This window comes from Strix aluco, chromosome 6 (assembly GCF_031877795.1).
Source record: "Strix aluco isolate bStrAlu1 chromosome 6, bStrAlu1.hap1, whole genome shotgun sequence".
NCBI lineage: Eukaryota > Metazoa > Chordata > Aves > Strigiformes > Strigidae > Strix > Strix aluco.
The window spans coordinates 8,662,180-8,676,401 of record NC_133936.1 but is presented as its reverse complement, the minus strand read 5'-3'; the positions used below and the strand labels follow the sequence as shown (position 1 = coordinate 8,676,401).

Here is a 14,222-nt window from a genome sequence, read left to right as displayed (position 1 = left end):
TGTTCCAGTGTTTGGCAAATCCCTATAAAGACCACTGGACCATTACCCACTGAGAGGCAAAATGCTGCCATTCAAATCCCAGGTTAATGTGAGCAGTACACTACTGCCTCACATTTGAGCACAGACCAAATGTGCTGGAGCGATAATGGGTTTAGGAAGGAACTGTGAAAGATACACCAAATGTACTCCAAGCTAACACACTCCTCCCACAGTCTCCCATTGTATAAGCTTCTTTCTGTCCCTCTGTCCCTGTGCCAGAAGGACTGTGGACCTCAGGACCAGCTCCAGTGACCATGGTGGAAGATAGAGCAGAGGTAAGGAAGCACGGGTCAAGCAGCTCCTGTCACAGAAACCAGTGCCAAAGATCAAAGTTGTCAGGGCTGACACAGGGCAACAGCTCCCTTAGGCCAATACCTTCACTTGTACCTGAACGTGAGTCATTATCAAGGATTTGAATGCAGCACAACATAAAAAGCAGAGGCTCCAACCTCAGAGCTACTGGAGAATACCACACACTTAGGAAGAATCCCCATTTTGCTGAGGTAGAAGGAGTTTTGCTGCTAGCTAGGCTTCAGGTTGTGTGAAAGTTTCATGTTCATCTGCTAATTAACTTGACATCCCTCTGCTGCTGTACCACCTTAATTATGGGGCCAGCTTCTGTTCTCCAGAGTTCTATAGAGCACCAGCAAAATTATAAGAGAAGGAATAGTAAATCCTACCTAAAGTTAATAGGTGTTTTAATGTAGAAATGAAGAGCACTTTGCTTTTCAGGAAACCAGCAGAATAGCCATTCTCTAGTCCTATGGGCAGTATAAGCATTACAGACTCCATGCGAGGTTTTAATAAAGGAGGGTATATGTTCAGATACCCAAAGATTTCAGACTTCGACCTGCCAAAGACATGAAGTAGTAGTGGCTTTTACTGAAGCAGAATCACTGAGTAATACCACCCAAGGGAAAACTACAGGAAAGTTCTCATCTGTTTGCCATTATAAATTATGCTGACCCTTCAGTTGGACTTATGTAATTTTCCCTATGGAGACACACCAAAGTTGTACAACTTTTCAGCAAGTCATTCTGGGGAAAATCCCAATAGAAACCTGCCCATATTTTGGCAGAATTTAAGGGCTAATATCCAAGGAAACAATCCAGAAAGCCAGCTTTCCAAAGGCTATTTAACCTTGGGGACACCTAAAAATTTTTAAGTGTTCCCAAACTGTTTCCTCAACACCTGTGCAGAAGTGCAGTGCAGTTTGGAAAGTTTCATATGTAGCTCCACTCAAGCTCCACCAAGCTCCAGAGACCAGGCAGCAGCATGCCTACAGGTCAGGGAGTTCCCTGAAGAGACACTTGCTCACTGTTTAATTGTGCAGCAAAGGAGGCTCTGATTTGCAACAGCTAAACCCCAGCCAAATGCTGGTACAATGAGATCAAGAAATCCAGAAGTGCTAATACATCCTCTTCACCTGTTTGTATACTTTATATGCACCTCCCTTGCTTTCCTTAAGGTAACTGGTATATCAGATGTATCACTGGACCTAGGGGATGCATCCATCATTGCACATATGCATAAAGGAAAAGTAAATGACATGAAAAATGCTATTATGCAGTAGGACCTAGATTCATATTTTGATTTATACTGAGTGAGTCAAGCCTGTTTAAGACAGAGGCCTAGTTTGAAAGAAGTTTTGTCATTGTTAGCCCTGAGGTTCCATGAAAAAAAAGACAACAGCCCACTTTTTGGTAAGCCTACACTCACAAGCTTCCACATTTACCAACTTTAGAAAGGGATTATTTGGTGTTTTGTAATAAAAAAATACTTATATTGCACTGTTCATCTGTAGATCTCAAAAATACCCTAGGCAGTTTATTAAAAGTCAGATAGCATACAAAAGTAATTTCTATTAGATTAGCAAACTATCGCAGTCAGCTTAGTGGGTCTATGCTGCTTCCTTATAATCAGCTAACTATTCTTTGCACTCTTCTGTACTCCTACTGTCTTTGAGCTTGTATCAAATCTTTAATGCTGTAAGAGACCAGGTGCTGCTAAAACTTACATACATTCTTTTTTAGTGTTTTATGTATACTATGTATTTCATAAACATAGAGACATATCTATTTCCATAATACTTACTGCAATTAAAGACACATTAACCCTAATTTTGTAACAGTGGCTAGTGATGAGTAGGACTTACCCAAACAAAGTAGTTTCAATCTATTCAATAGCTTGCCCTCTGTGAATAATTGCCAATCAATAAGGGTATTTGAAAAAGAAAACCAACCAATTTAGAGATTTCTTGTGTTGATTCTCTTGAATTTTCTTGGTTTTAACTGCATTACAGTTATTTTCATTGTATATGTGTACTCATGTTTATGTTTCTTGACAAATGCCTTTAAAACTTGATTTTATAATTTAATTGACATTTATTTTGGCAATAAGCTTATTTCTTATGAGCCTCCCTTTGGCACATGCTCTGTGCTACTTACACATTAACAATTAACAAGGCACTTATAACTGAACCCCTACTGCTGCAATATGATCTGTCGCTATGAAATTTGCAGGAGTCTTTACTCACAGTTAACAAAACTGAAGCCAAAACAGACTAACTGACCATGATATGCTGGAATAGGAAGCAGTCATGAATTTCAAATGATTTCATATGAATTTCACATGCTAAGATATAACAACAGGTAGAAACCAATACTTGTTCATTCTGGAAGACATTTTTCTGATTTATTACTTCCTGATATAATTAAGAAAAACCTGAGATAACATAGGAAACACTTTTCATTCACCTAATTTAAACTGCTTGTTTAATACCAAATGGGTGAAGACAGTATTCTCAGATAAAATATTACATAGAAAAACAATGCTCTGAATTGTCTATAAAAATCTTTGTTTCCATTTCTAAAATCAGAACAATGTTCTACTAAACAGATTAACATTAAATTTTACAAAGGCATATTAGAAGCAGAAAAATTTGAAACGTCACTTTTAGGCAGATGCAGGCATGAACGTAACATGTCTGGAAAGTACCAACAGTCAAATATAGTTGTTTATTAAAAAGTCTGTAAAGGTTTGTGCATCTATCAGACACAGTATCCACAGTGACTGCACACAGCTACTTCCTGGGTAATGTCTTTCACCTATTTACATGGTCTGTTATATCAGCTGAGCTTTCTCCCAAAACATGAGGTTAAATCAAAAGTGTTAATGGCATCTTTCAGTGCTACTAACTGTAAACCTCTTTTATAATAACATTTAAAGCATTAAACAAAAAATCTGTCCTTACTTACAAGGCAAAGCAGAAAAGGAAGGTCATTCATTACACCCCATTCACTATTTTCTGTTTCATTCTGTAAATATTATAGTGCTACTGAGAAAAAAAAATAATGTCTGAGGTTCTCAGATCTTCCTTCAGAGTTTTCATCATTCGCTTCCCAAGAAGGGGTTTAACAAATACCACACTGTTCTGTCAATATTTGTATGCAGCACCACATAGGGCAAGCTGCCAAACCTGCATGGTTTAAAGAGCCAAGGGTAGAAAACTGACACCCTAACAAACACACTCCCGCTTTGTCTTTTTTAAGGTGGTGGTAAAAGTGTCATCTTTGCTTCTGACTGCAGTTTTCGGAAGGCTCTTTGTTTGATTGCTTTACTTCTCCAGAAATGCAGTATTTAATAATCGCCGTTCACCAAACTTCAGGGATTTGTTTCATGCCCAAACGCTTCTTACGCAATTATAAGCCTTTTGCTCTCCACCAGCTGCACTTTAAATGTATTTTAATTGGCTGGAATTTAGAAGGAATCCATTTGGCAGTCATTTACATTTGAAGCACGCCCCTAGCAGCTGAAACAGACCCCAGAAGCAGCCCGATTACTTCATCAAAAGAAACTGCTTGAATACCGTTGACTCCTACATAACTACAGTGAACTCTCTTTTATAGGTGTGGTGATGTAATTAATAATTCTCTGCTGCATTTTTGCTTACCTGGGAGCAGAGTGCTACATTTACAGAGTAAAAGTACAGAGTGATACATTTACAGAGCAGTCTGCAGATTTACAGCACTCAGCATTAGTTTTCAAACATGATTGCATTTCCAGAGAGAGGCCTTTCTTCTGCTTTTTCTCTATCTGATCTAAACAACGATGTGGCCCTAACACTGGTATTATTGTTTCTATACTTGCAGCGCATCAAGAATGTTAGCAGCTGGATTTTTGTATATAATATTATTTTAAAAGCTTCTAACGTGCTAGTTATTCAAAGATCAAAGTATAAACTAAGTTTAGTACATTACATTAGGAATGGCTCAGTTTTCCATTTCTCTTTATTTTTCGGTTCCTAATGTGTATTGTAAGCCAGCTTTGCAGAGCTTTAATTTAATGTACTAATTTCACCCTACTCTGCAGTTTGTAATGCAGAGGTTTAAGAGTTGACAGCAGTAGGGAGAGCTACCAACAGCTGCTCAGAAAAAAAGAATGAGAAGACATTAAGGAGAGAACCACAAGAATTCACACTGTAAAATGCAATATTTAGGATGAATGTAGCGACATTAAGAAGTCAGATTTAAAAACAGAGAGACATTCCAAGTGATGCTGATTGAACGTATGGTATCTGAAAAACCCAGAGCTCTGCAATCCATGAAAGCTCCTGTGAAACTGTAGCTGCTTGAGAGTTCACTTATCATCAGTGTACCACGGAGGATGAAGGAGCGAAAGAAAAGGGATTATTCTCTAGCTGAAGTACAATGAGAACTGTTTTCTACATTTAAAAGGTGAATAGTTCTTGAAGTGAAGTTATGACAATACTTGCCGCCTACAGAGAAAAGCAGCGTTTCAAGTGCATTGTATGAAAAGGAGAAGGATTAATGCCACAGAGAGAGACCATTATACTATAGAAGAGCTGCATATTTTAATAATGTGACTCCATCCGACTCTGGAAATGTCCAGAGTTAACCAGCTTACACTCCTAAGAAGTGGAAACCCTCAGTGTACTGAGGTCTTAAGGGAACTTACTTGATGTACCACAAAAAACAAACAAAACCACACAGAAATGGCCAAAGCAGATGTTAAATTATGAGAAGCCCAATTGTTTGTTACCTTTTAAATGATGAGAAGCCCAATTTTTTGTTACCTTTTAACTACCTTATGATACTTCACTGAGAGAGGGCCAAGCAGCTGGTCCACACTCTGTCTGCGTTATTATGGTAACCCAGTGTATCACACTGACTTACTGTATTTCATCCTCAAATATATTCATGACAACAGAAATACTCTTGCCTTCCTCCTTTTGAGGGCACAATGTCTACAATCAAGCTGGGACATGAACCCAGCTCCCCAATACCTTCCTTCCTCCATTAGGTCAGGCAATTATAGTTGTCCCACGTAGAGACACAACTCAGATCAGAGCTGACTCAGGTTAACAGTTGAAAAACACAAGGAAGCATCTTTGAAAGCCAAAGGAAACAGAAGTGGAGGCTTAAATCCAGGCTTCTTTCACCCTCATCCAAGCAGAAACGGGAAATCAGAAAGCTGCTCACCTTTATCTCATCTGTAGCCTACCAAAATAGATGACAAAATTCCCATCAAGTTCAAAAGGTGATACAGATGGGAGAAGAGGAGTTGCAGAACTATTTGTGACCTCAGCTATACATGAAAAGAAAATCCTAGATCATTATAAGCAACCAAAATACATCATATTTGAATCCTTACTTATGCATCACTGAAAACTTTACACTTTTGCCTACATAACTTTATGTGTTTTAAAATATCTTCCTGATAGAAGTGCTACAGTGTAAATATCCAAGGAAGTATCAATATGAACTGTGTGGTGGATGAAGAGGAGTTCTAGACAGGAGGGTAAACGGCAGCCTGCATAACAGCCTGCTCCTGTCCTCCTGCCTCTGCCAAGTGGCAAGCAGCAAACTCTGGAAAGAGAAAGGTCAGTGCTCTATTCATGCTGTCACTCTGGGAATCCCCTGCGTTGTCATGGGCTGCGTGATGACAGCCATGAAGTCTTGATGTGCCATTGATTCTTATAGGACATTGAAGACAATTGGCCATTATTTAGCTTCAATATCTATCTTCACAATTATTTAAATGTGAGACACTGGCAAATGTTTCCAAAGAAACGGTATCGGTGTGATTTTCAAAAGAGGGGGACTGATTTACTTTCAAGCCTCATGTGAGATTCGAGTCACAGCCACAATAAGCCTCAGAAAAGCTGTACACTAAACTGATTTTCTGGTAGCAGTTCCGCAAGAAAACCCTTGCATTGACAAAACTTAAGCATATGAAACATTTACTATTAAGACAGTTAATAGCCCTAAGCACAGTGAAAAGGAAAAGCATTACTTTGAAATTTCAGAAACTATTAAAAAAAGAAGGCAGAGAGAGAAATATGGGTGCTATCAAAGGAAAGATAATCAATCCTTCAAAAGCAGAGACATCAAGCAGTAAAGAATACTTCCACCATGCCTAATGGCAATTCTTTGCTGCCTTCCTTCCCTAACTGCTGTTGGCATTCAGCTGGACGAGAGAAGAAAAAAAAAAAAATACAGTAGTACACACAAGCAAAAATGAACTATGGCAAAGGAGAATCTCCACAGTGAATGAAAAGCTGGTTTTCTCTTATGCAAATGCTATGCATCAATGAACCAGTTTCCAGTCTAACGGAACCATCTTCAGGAGATATATAAGGCTATTAGTGTAACTGATACCTGGTTAAAAATGAAGGAGGTGAGAGGGATGAGAATGCAAGCATGCAGGATTTATTAAAACAGCAGCCCAGCAGAGTCCTAGCGAAACATATGACAAAAGACAAGAAGAATGATGTCTCTGAAGAGGACACTAGAAAGAATATGTCATCTAGCCACTATGCCAGAAACCAGGAAGTGGAAATATTAAAATAAGGCTTATTGCAGGCTTTTAAAAACTACGTGAGAATACTGAACACTCTATTATTTTTCTTTAATCCAGAGATTGTCCACATGAAACACTGTGAAGGCAAGTAACTGGATGATCAGACTTTCCCTGGTCCTAACTGAGGTGGGCAGGCAGAAGGAGAGAGGACAAATTGCAGCCTTTGTGCCTACAAAGTAGGATTACCTCTGTACATTTTACATCACTTTCTGCCTCCCCATCTTCCTTCTGTACATTTCAAAATTTCCAGATCTGGGCAGGCAAGTGTAGGATAACAGCAGAGTTAAGCTCTACTGGCCTATAATATTTTCCTAAGCATCACCCAAGAGGTGTCATAGCACACGCACAACTCCACCATGCTGTGGTGTATGGGAAAGGATGTGTATTTATGAAAATACATTTCCTTCTCTGACCTTCTTTTGAAATCTGGTTCTGTATCCCTTGCTCTCTCCCCTGAAGGAACTACATCCAATTCAGCCCTACATACATACAGAATATCTTCTTGAAGACTATAAACCTGAAATTCACAGCATGGATGCCAGGTCCTTGGCACAATTCCACTCCACTCCACCACTGCTGCTGCATTGCACTGCTTACTCATGTTGACACATCCCCAGTGGAAACAGGGCTTAACAATGCCCAGTTATTAATGTGTCTTCTGCTTCTGAATAGCAAAGTCAAGGCCTGGTAAACAAAAGAATGTATACCAAAGATATCTGATTTTTTTTTTGGATTGTGGTGACTTGATTACAAGACCTTGATACTATGGAGTAGCGGAATGGGTGAGGAAGACAATCACCTTCCTTGTGCATTAAGACCTCACCTTCTTGAGAGCAACAGCAAGGGATTTGGGGATATTAGAAACCAATCCCCTCCTTTGCAGTAAGCAGCACTCCGAAAAATTTTTCCATGTCATCAGTCTACTGAGAGTTCAAATGTCATCTGTCTGTACCTCCTTTGAAGGAAGAAAATCTCTGATACTGGAACTGGAACACAGGGCATGTTACGGAAATACCAAGAGCTGAGATGATAGACACCCTTTGACAGATCAGTTCCCTAAAGCTGATGCGCGCATTGTTGGTCTATTATCTGCTACACACAGTCCTGCGACAAGGTATTTGCAGCAGTATTACAGTCTTCTAAGTCGGCCCCAAACATGGAATGTCTAAATATGGAAAAGATTTTTCAAAAAATAACAACTAGTTTGTGTCCAAGGCCAAATTCATACCCTCAGCAAACCTAGCCAGGCACGAAGTCATATTACTCAGCATTAACATCAATTTGGAAGCTTATCAGTGTCCATGGACTTCTTACCACCACTTCGCAATTTTCCCCCACAAAATATTGTCACTTTCTTGTTGACTCACATCACTTCAAAAGGGAAAAGATATTTTAAATATGAGTTTGTATTCAGAATTGCTGGAATCATCTGCTTTGCAAATCACTACTGTCAGAAAAGGTAGTAATCTGCTCATGAAGAGGAGAATAAGACCAAATGTGGTTGATATAAAAAACTTCAGACCATTCCTTTGCAAGGGCATGGTCTGAGAGTTCAAGTTTTCAAGGCAGAAGACAGGCGTGTGCAGAAGACACCAACAACTGTGGGATAATGCAACTGACTACAAACAGGTCTGGACAACATAACTGACTGGAGGGCAAAAGTAAACAGGGGTGGAGCAAAAACAATCCAAATTATGCATCCTGCATGGATGCACATTCACCTTCAGGGGAGTCAGTCTGCTGCCCTGGAGAGATGCGTCACCTTCAAGTGAAAAATATTTACTTTGATGCATTAAGACAAATGTCATTTGCAGTTGCTGCATGCTGGTTTACCTTATAATCAAGCAGATTCACATGTCAAGCTGTGACAACTTGAAAATGAATATAAAAGAATATAGAAAAACCTATATAGAGAGAAAAAGTATAATGTGTCCCTCTTCCCTCATAGATAACATATAACACCCCATTGTAGATACTTAAAAATATTCAAAACATCTACCGCTATTCTAGGACTTCTCACTGAGGATTGAGTTACAGAAGTTGGGGGAGACACAGAAAAGTCCATGGCTGCTCATTCCTATTACCTTTATCAGCTTAAATTACTATTAAGTGAACAGTTACATTGAGGAAGACTAATGGATAGTCAGCATAAGAGATTAAGGACCTCTAGAAAAGCTGAATGTTTTGTTTATGTACATCCTTATCAATCTCTTGGTCCTAAGCACTCATAGCTTGTAATAAAGTAATGTCTGAAAGTTCATCTCAAGGACATTATTTTCAATAAATATTAGAAACTATGACATTCTTATTAGCTTAATTAAGATAAGACAACCTGCAAAGATTGGGTTTTTTTAATTAAACCATGCATTGGAACAGCACAGAATGGTAATGCACAGTGTTACCAATGAGACTGGTAGAATTTTTGTGAAAGAAGGCTCTGATCCAGGACACCAGCCATACCAGCAGATCATCAGGGCCACTAGTGTTGGGGAATTTCTGTACGAACACAGAATTACATTCTTTCAGAAGAAAGTTCCAGATCATACTTTAATTATTCAGGTTTTCACCACTACTTAGCAATTATTATAACAATGCATATATTAAGAGTCTTGTTTCACATAGTCTTTTAATAATAGCACTTGGAACTTTATACAGCATTAGAGGATTCAGCATCTAAACCTTCCCAGAAGGCAGGCAAATAGCAAATGTCATACTCTCATAATGCATTTAGGTTCTGTATAGATGGGACGTAATTAAAGTAAGACTTAATTAAAGCTTTTCTTCTCCAGAGACGGACAGGTAAAACACAACTTACTGTATTCTCAAGTACAAAGGAGTCTAAAATTGTCTCAACGATTACACAACTGTAGAGTCTCAGTACAGCAAAGGAGAAATACAGTAACAGTTGGGAGTAAGTTTTGCTTCCACCTGTTCCTATTTCAGTCTGAACTAATTTCTAATCCCTTGAAAAAAAGCAATCAGGATATATTCTGCTTAGTATAGAAAACTTGACTTTTGTAGCACACTGCTAAAAGACTGTATAGGTGATCCCCTCTGCTTATGCTAAACTGTACTGCTTTCAGTGGTGCACCACAAAAATCCACTGGGGTGGAACCAGCCACTTCAAAGTGTGTCCTTGGGCAAGTTACTTCACTTTCTTGGTTAACAATGGGGTTTCTTTATGGCAGTATTCACCACTTACTATCTGTAGGTATAGAAAGCACATCCAAAAAGGGAGCGTCAGCCACCACATTACTGAACACTATATAAACTTAGTGTTGGTTGCTTTATGTTTGGAGTGAGATCTCCAAGATGATGGCTGGCCTCAGTGCCCAGTATGATGCATGGAGAGAGACTGAAACAGAAAAAAACCCCAAAATGTGCTGAAGTCAGGACTTTAACATGAAGTCACATATTAAACCTCAGTCCCTCTTATACCTGAAGCACTGATTGAAAGTTGTATAGAAGTCTTTCTGCCTACTTCTATTCTAGTATTTGGCAGTAACAGTTCTCTGAAAAGCTTTACCCATAAAGCTATCAGGGGAAGCAACCTACTGCTCTGTGTTTTCCAAAAAGCACCTAAAGGTAAAGTGCATTAAGGAAAGGTGCCATCAGTCAGTATTTTATTGTGAGCAACAAGCCAGCAACAGACACCTACCCCAACAGCATGGTTCCTACAGCAGAGACCCTCACAGTTGGCTCTGATGAACAGGATGTCTGTGCTTCAGGCACAAGTCCCTCTTAAAAGTTAAATTTCCAGGTAGGTGCCAAGTCAGAGCCCTGTGAGGGGTGAACAGAGACCCTCTTCCTCAGACCTCCCCCTCCACTGCAGGTGGGCAAGGGAAGGGCAGTCTGCCTGCTCAGTGCCCTTGCCAGGTAAAACTGTCGACCAGCAATGGGTTTTGCCAAGGGAATATAAGCAAGAAGACTGGGCTGCATTAATACTGATTATTTTACATCCACTTTAGGGCTGCTGTAGAATTATTCCCTTGGACTAAAGAAGGGCCTAAAACAAAGTAGAAAAACTTTTGAAAGCTAGCCTGTCTGTGTTAAAATATGAAATTAAATAGTGAAGTTGTGGGTGGCCTTAGGCTTGGCTGCACAGGTCTGAATGGCTGTAATGGGTGTTGCATGAATGTGGGTGACTGGACCTCTGTGCAGAGGACTAGTGCTCTCAGCAGCCACTGGTGTGGTTATTGGTTTGTGTTTCAGGGTGATGCAGAGGCAAAACCCAGCTTGGAAAGGCAGAGCTGGGCCAGGAATCACAGCCATGAGGTGGAAATGAGAGAACTGGCATCTGCCAGTCAGCCACAGATTTACTGTCATTGTCTGTTCTTTCAGTTCCTCGCTCTGCAGAATGGGGATAACCTTTTCCTCAAATGACTTTGGTGGCAAGAGGCAAGGAATTTATCTAGGAAATCCTCTGCTGGAAGCAGTTACAGGAGCTGAACATTGTATAATTACATGAGAAATATCATTCTTTAAAAAATCTGTTCTAGTCTATTCCTGAGCATAGGTGGTATTTTAGCAGAATTTTCTTTGTTTATAGAGGCATGGGAAAGAGAGTGGGAAAAAGAGTTACAGCACAACTAGTAAACAAGTCCAAATTTTCTACGGTCATAAAAATAAAGCAGGACACAGAGCTGTCTATATTAGCTGTAAGATCTTCCAGTTGCTTCACCTTTTCTCCAAAAGCCAATGAAGCTTTCTGAACACAGCAGAGAATGATATGGTCAGTCCTCCCACACCAATTATGTGGTTGAATTCTGAGCAAATGGAGCACTGTAGGATACTGGTATTTACAGTTACTCAAATTAGTGGACATGAGCATATACAAACACTTCAGCCAGAAGGAGAGCATTTTGGTCAATGAACCAGCAAACGACAGAAAGAAAAAGGCAAAAGAGTTAACAAAAAAGGATGAGAATAAAACAGCCACAGTCTGGGAACAAGCAGCAAGTTCAGCATTTCAATTTGTCAGACCTGAAATTCAGGTTTAAGGAATTTTTTCCATCTCTACATCACTCCTGGATTTTCTGAGGCCCTTAGGTGCTATAGTATGGGCAGCTGAATTTTCTGTTCTGTTTGTTTCCAAGATGACAATAAGCATTCCCCAGATCAAATGAGATTTGTGCCAGGACAGTTTTTGCCCAGTGCCTTCTTGACCACACAGCCCACATACAACTTTTCGCAGATGGGTTTTATCTAAGTTCAAAATAATATAATGGATTACTTAAGGCATCTCCTGATGACAAAGCACTTTCAAGCATATTCATAGTGCAGGACTGAGAAAGGACAGCTGGATGTCTGCAGGAACAAATGTGGGGTTTGTTTATAGTTGGGAGTTTCCAGAGCCTCGGCAGTGATGCTCTGAGTCAATGCATCCTCTAGCTACCCAGGTCAGTACCACGTATGTTGAGGTCACATTAACCCTTCTCCACTTGCAACAGAGATTCAAACACACTCTGATCCTGCAAATGATTGCTTACACCAGCTTTCTACTCCAGCAATCCCATTCAAGGGTCTTGTGCTGATATACACTGACAGTGAATCAGGCCCTGAGTATTTTGACAATAGAACAGTGCTTAACTTTTAAATATACTGCCCAGCTGTGGACTTACTAAATCTAAATAAACTGCACATCTAAGGCAATTTTCTTGCTTGCATGACAAACCTAGATTGCTTTTATTCTGATCCCTAAATAGACCTCTCCCATTTGTATTTAGCCAAATATTTTGCTGTAAAACTTTAACAAGGGGAATGATGATTCACCTGAATTATAGCTATACATCTGCAGTAACTGTTTGCAAGGATGCTTGGATGCTCAACACACCCATGGGATGGCTTGCAAAATAATCCACAGGAATGTATGCTAGAAAAGACAGCCATAAACATACCAAGATGAAGGTTTGACTGGGATTTAGTCAGTTAAAACAAATACTTTTGCATTGAGCAATTAGAATCACAATTAAAAGGTGTTCTCTTCACTATGTGCTACATGCATATGGTTCACATAAAAGAAATTGTTAGCTCTAAGGTCAGTAAGTGCATTCTTAACAATTGCAAGCAGAAGGGTCAGATAAAGAGTCCGAGACCAGGTTGGCCTTGTATCACGCATGAAGATTGATTGAGCCAGAGCAATTGCAATAACAAGCATTTCAATCATGCCCTAGGCCTCACTAGAAAAGCGCTTTTAAAAGGCAACAATAGAGACACTACTGCTGATACAGGAAAACTACAGTGTGTATCATCTGGATCTCCCAGATGCTAGGCTGTGCGCTCATGATGGATTGACTTGTCTATACCATGGGAGCACGTGGGGAGCATTTCATTGTTCTGTTCTTCTGCCACTATTCTTTGGACTTAGTCCCCATAGTAATTGGGCACTGGGCTGCATGGGGCCTCAATGGCATCACATTACTTCTTTCCTGAACTATCAATGCTATGTTCTGGTTATTACTTTTCTGAAAAAAAAAATAATTGTACAAGTTCTGCTTTTCATCGCACAGAAAGCAGTTGAAAATGAAGACCCAGATGATGAGCCTTAACAACCCTAGCAGATATAACATATTTGATATCCTATTTTTATTCTCCTGTCATGTTGTAATTAAAAGGAAAGATTTGCCACCTCCTTCTTCCCAATTAAAAATCTCCAGATGGAAGTTGACTGGGCATGCCAGATAGCACTCAAAAAAAAGACATCTCTAACGAAATGTAGAAGGAATTTATTTTGGTATTGTCAACAAGTCAAGTTGTAGGGGAATAAGGAGTTACATTCATCCAGGAAAAGAGCATGACTGTTTGTCTACAGCACCAAAGCAGTAGCCTGCAGCTGCACAATGGGAATTTACAGGGATTCAGCAACCTTTTTATATGGAAAAGGTACACACTAGATGGAAAATATAATAGAAGGAGGATACATTCATTTAGTCAATGATCAGAGAAATCCCAGGACTACAAATCACTGTACAAACAATGCCACAGCTTTGCAGCACAGGAGCTGTATTGGTCTTTGAGGATCTCCAGGTTGTCTGTTTTCCATTCTGTGTTGTGGGATGGATTCTGTCTGCCATAATCCCTATTTATTCTGACTGTACAAGAAGAAAACACTGAACTTTTGTGGGGCTATGTGTCATTTCATAGAAGAAAAAAGATGCAGAAAAGCTGACCAAGCCATAAAATAGTAACATTGATCTGGGAGGGGAGAGAGGAGAAAAAGCAGTGTTTTCTGGAAAAGGATCTTGGAGCACTGGAAGCGTGCTGTAGCAAAAAACAATGACCTGAGTGGAAACTAGACCTCT

At 39.6% G+C, this 14,222-nt stretch overlaps 1 protein-coding gene across 1 annotated transcript in view; it reads right to left on the bottom strand.

Annotated features, from left to right (window-relative positions):
• Positions 1-3,390, bottom strand: part of NCKAP5 (NCK associated protein 5) — a 431,510-nt gene extending 428,120 nt beyond the window's left edge. Inside the window, exon 1 of the mRNA XM_074828613.1 lies at positions 3,297-3,390. The gene's annotated coding sequence lies outside the window, so the exon portion shown is untranslated. The remainder of the gene's footprint in view (positions 1-3,296) is intronic.
• Between the last annotated feature and the right edge of the window lie 10,832 nt (positions 3,391-14,222).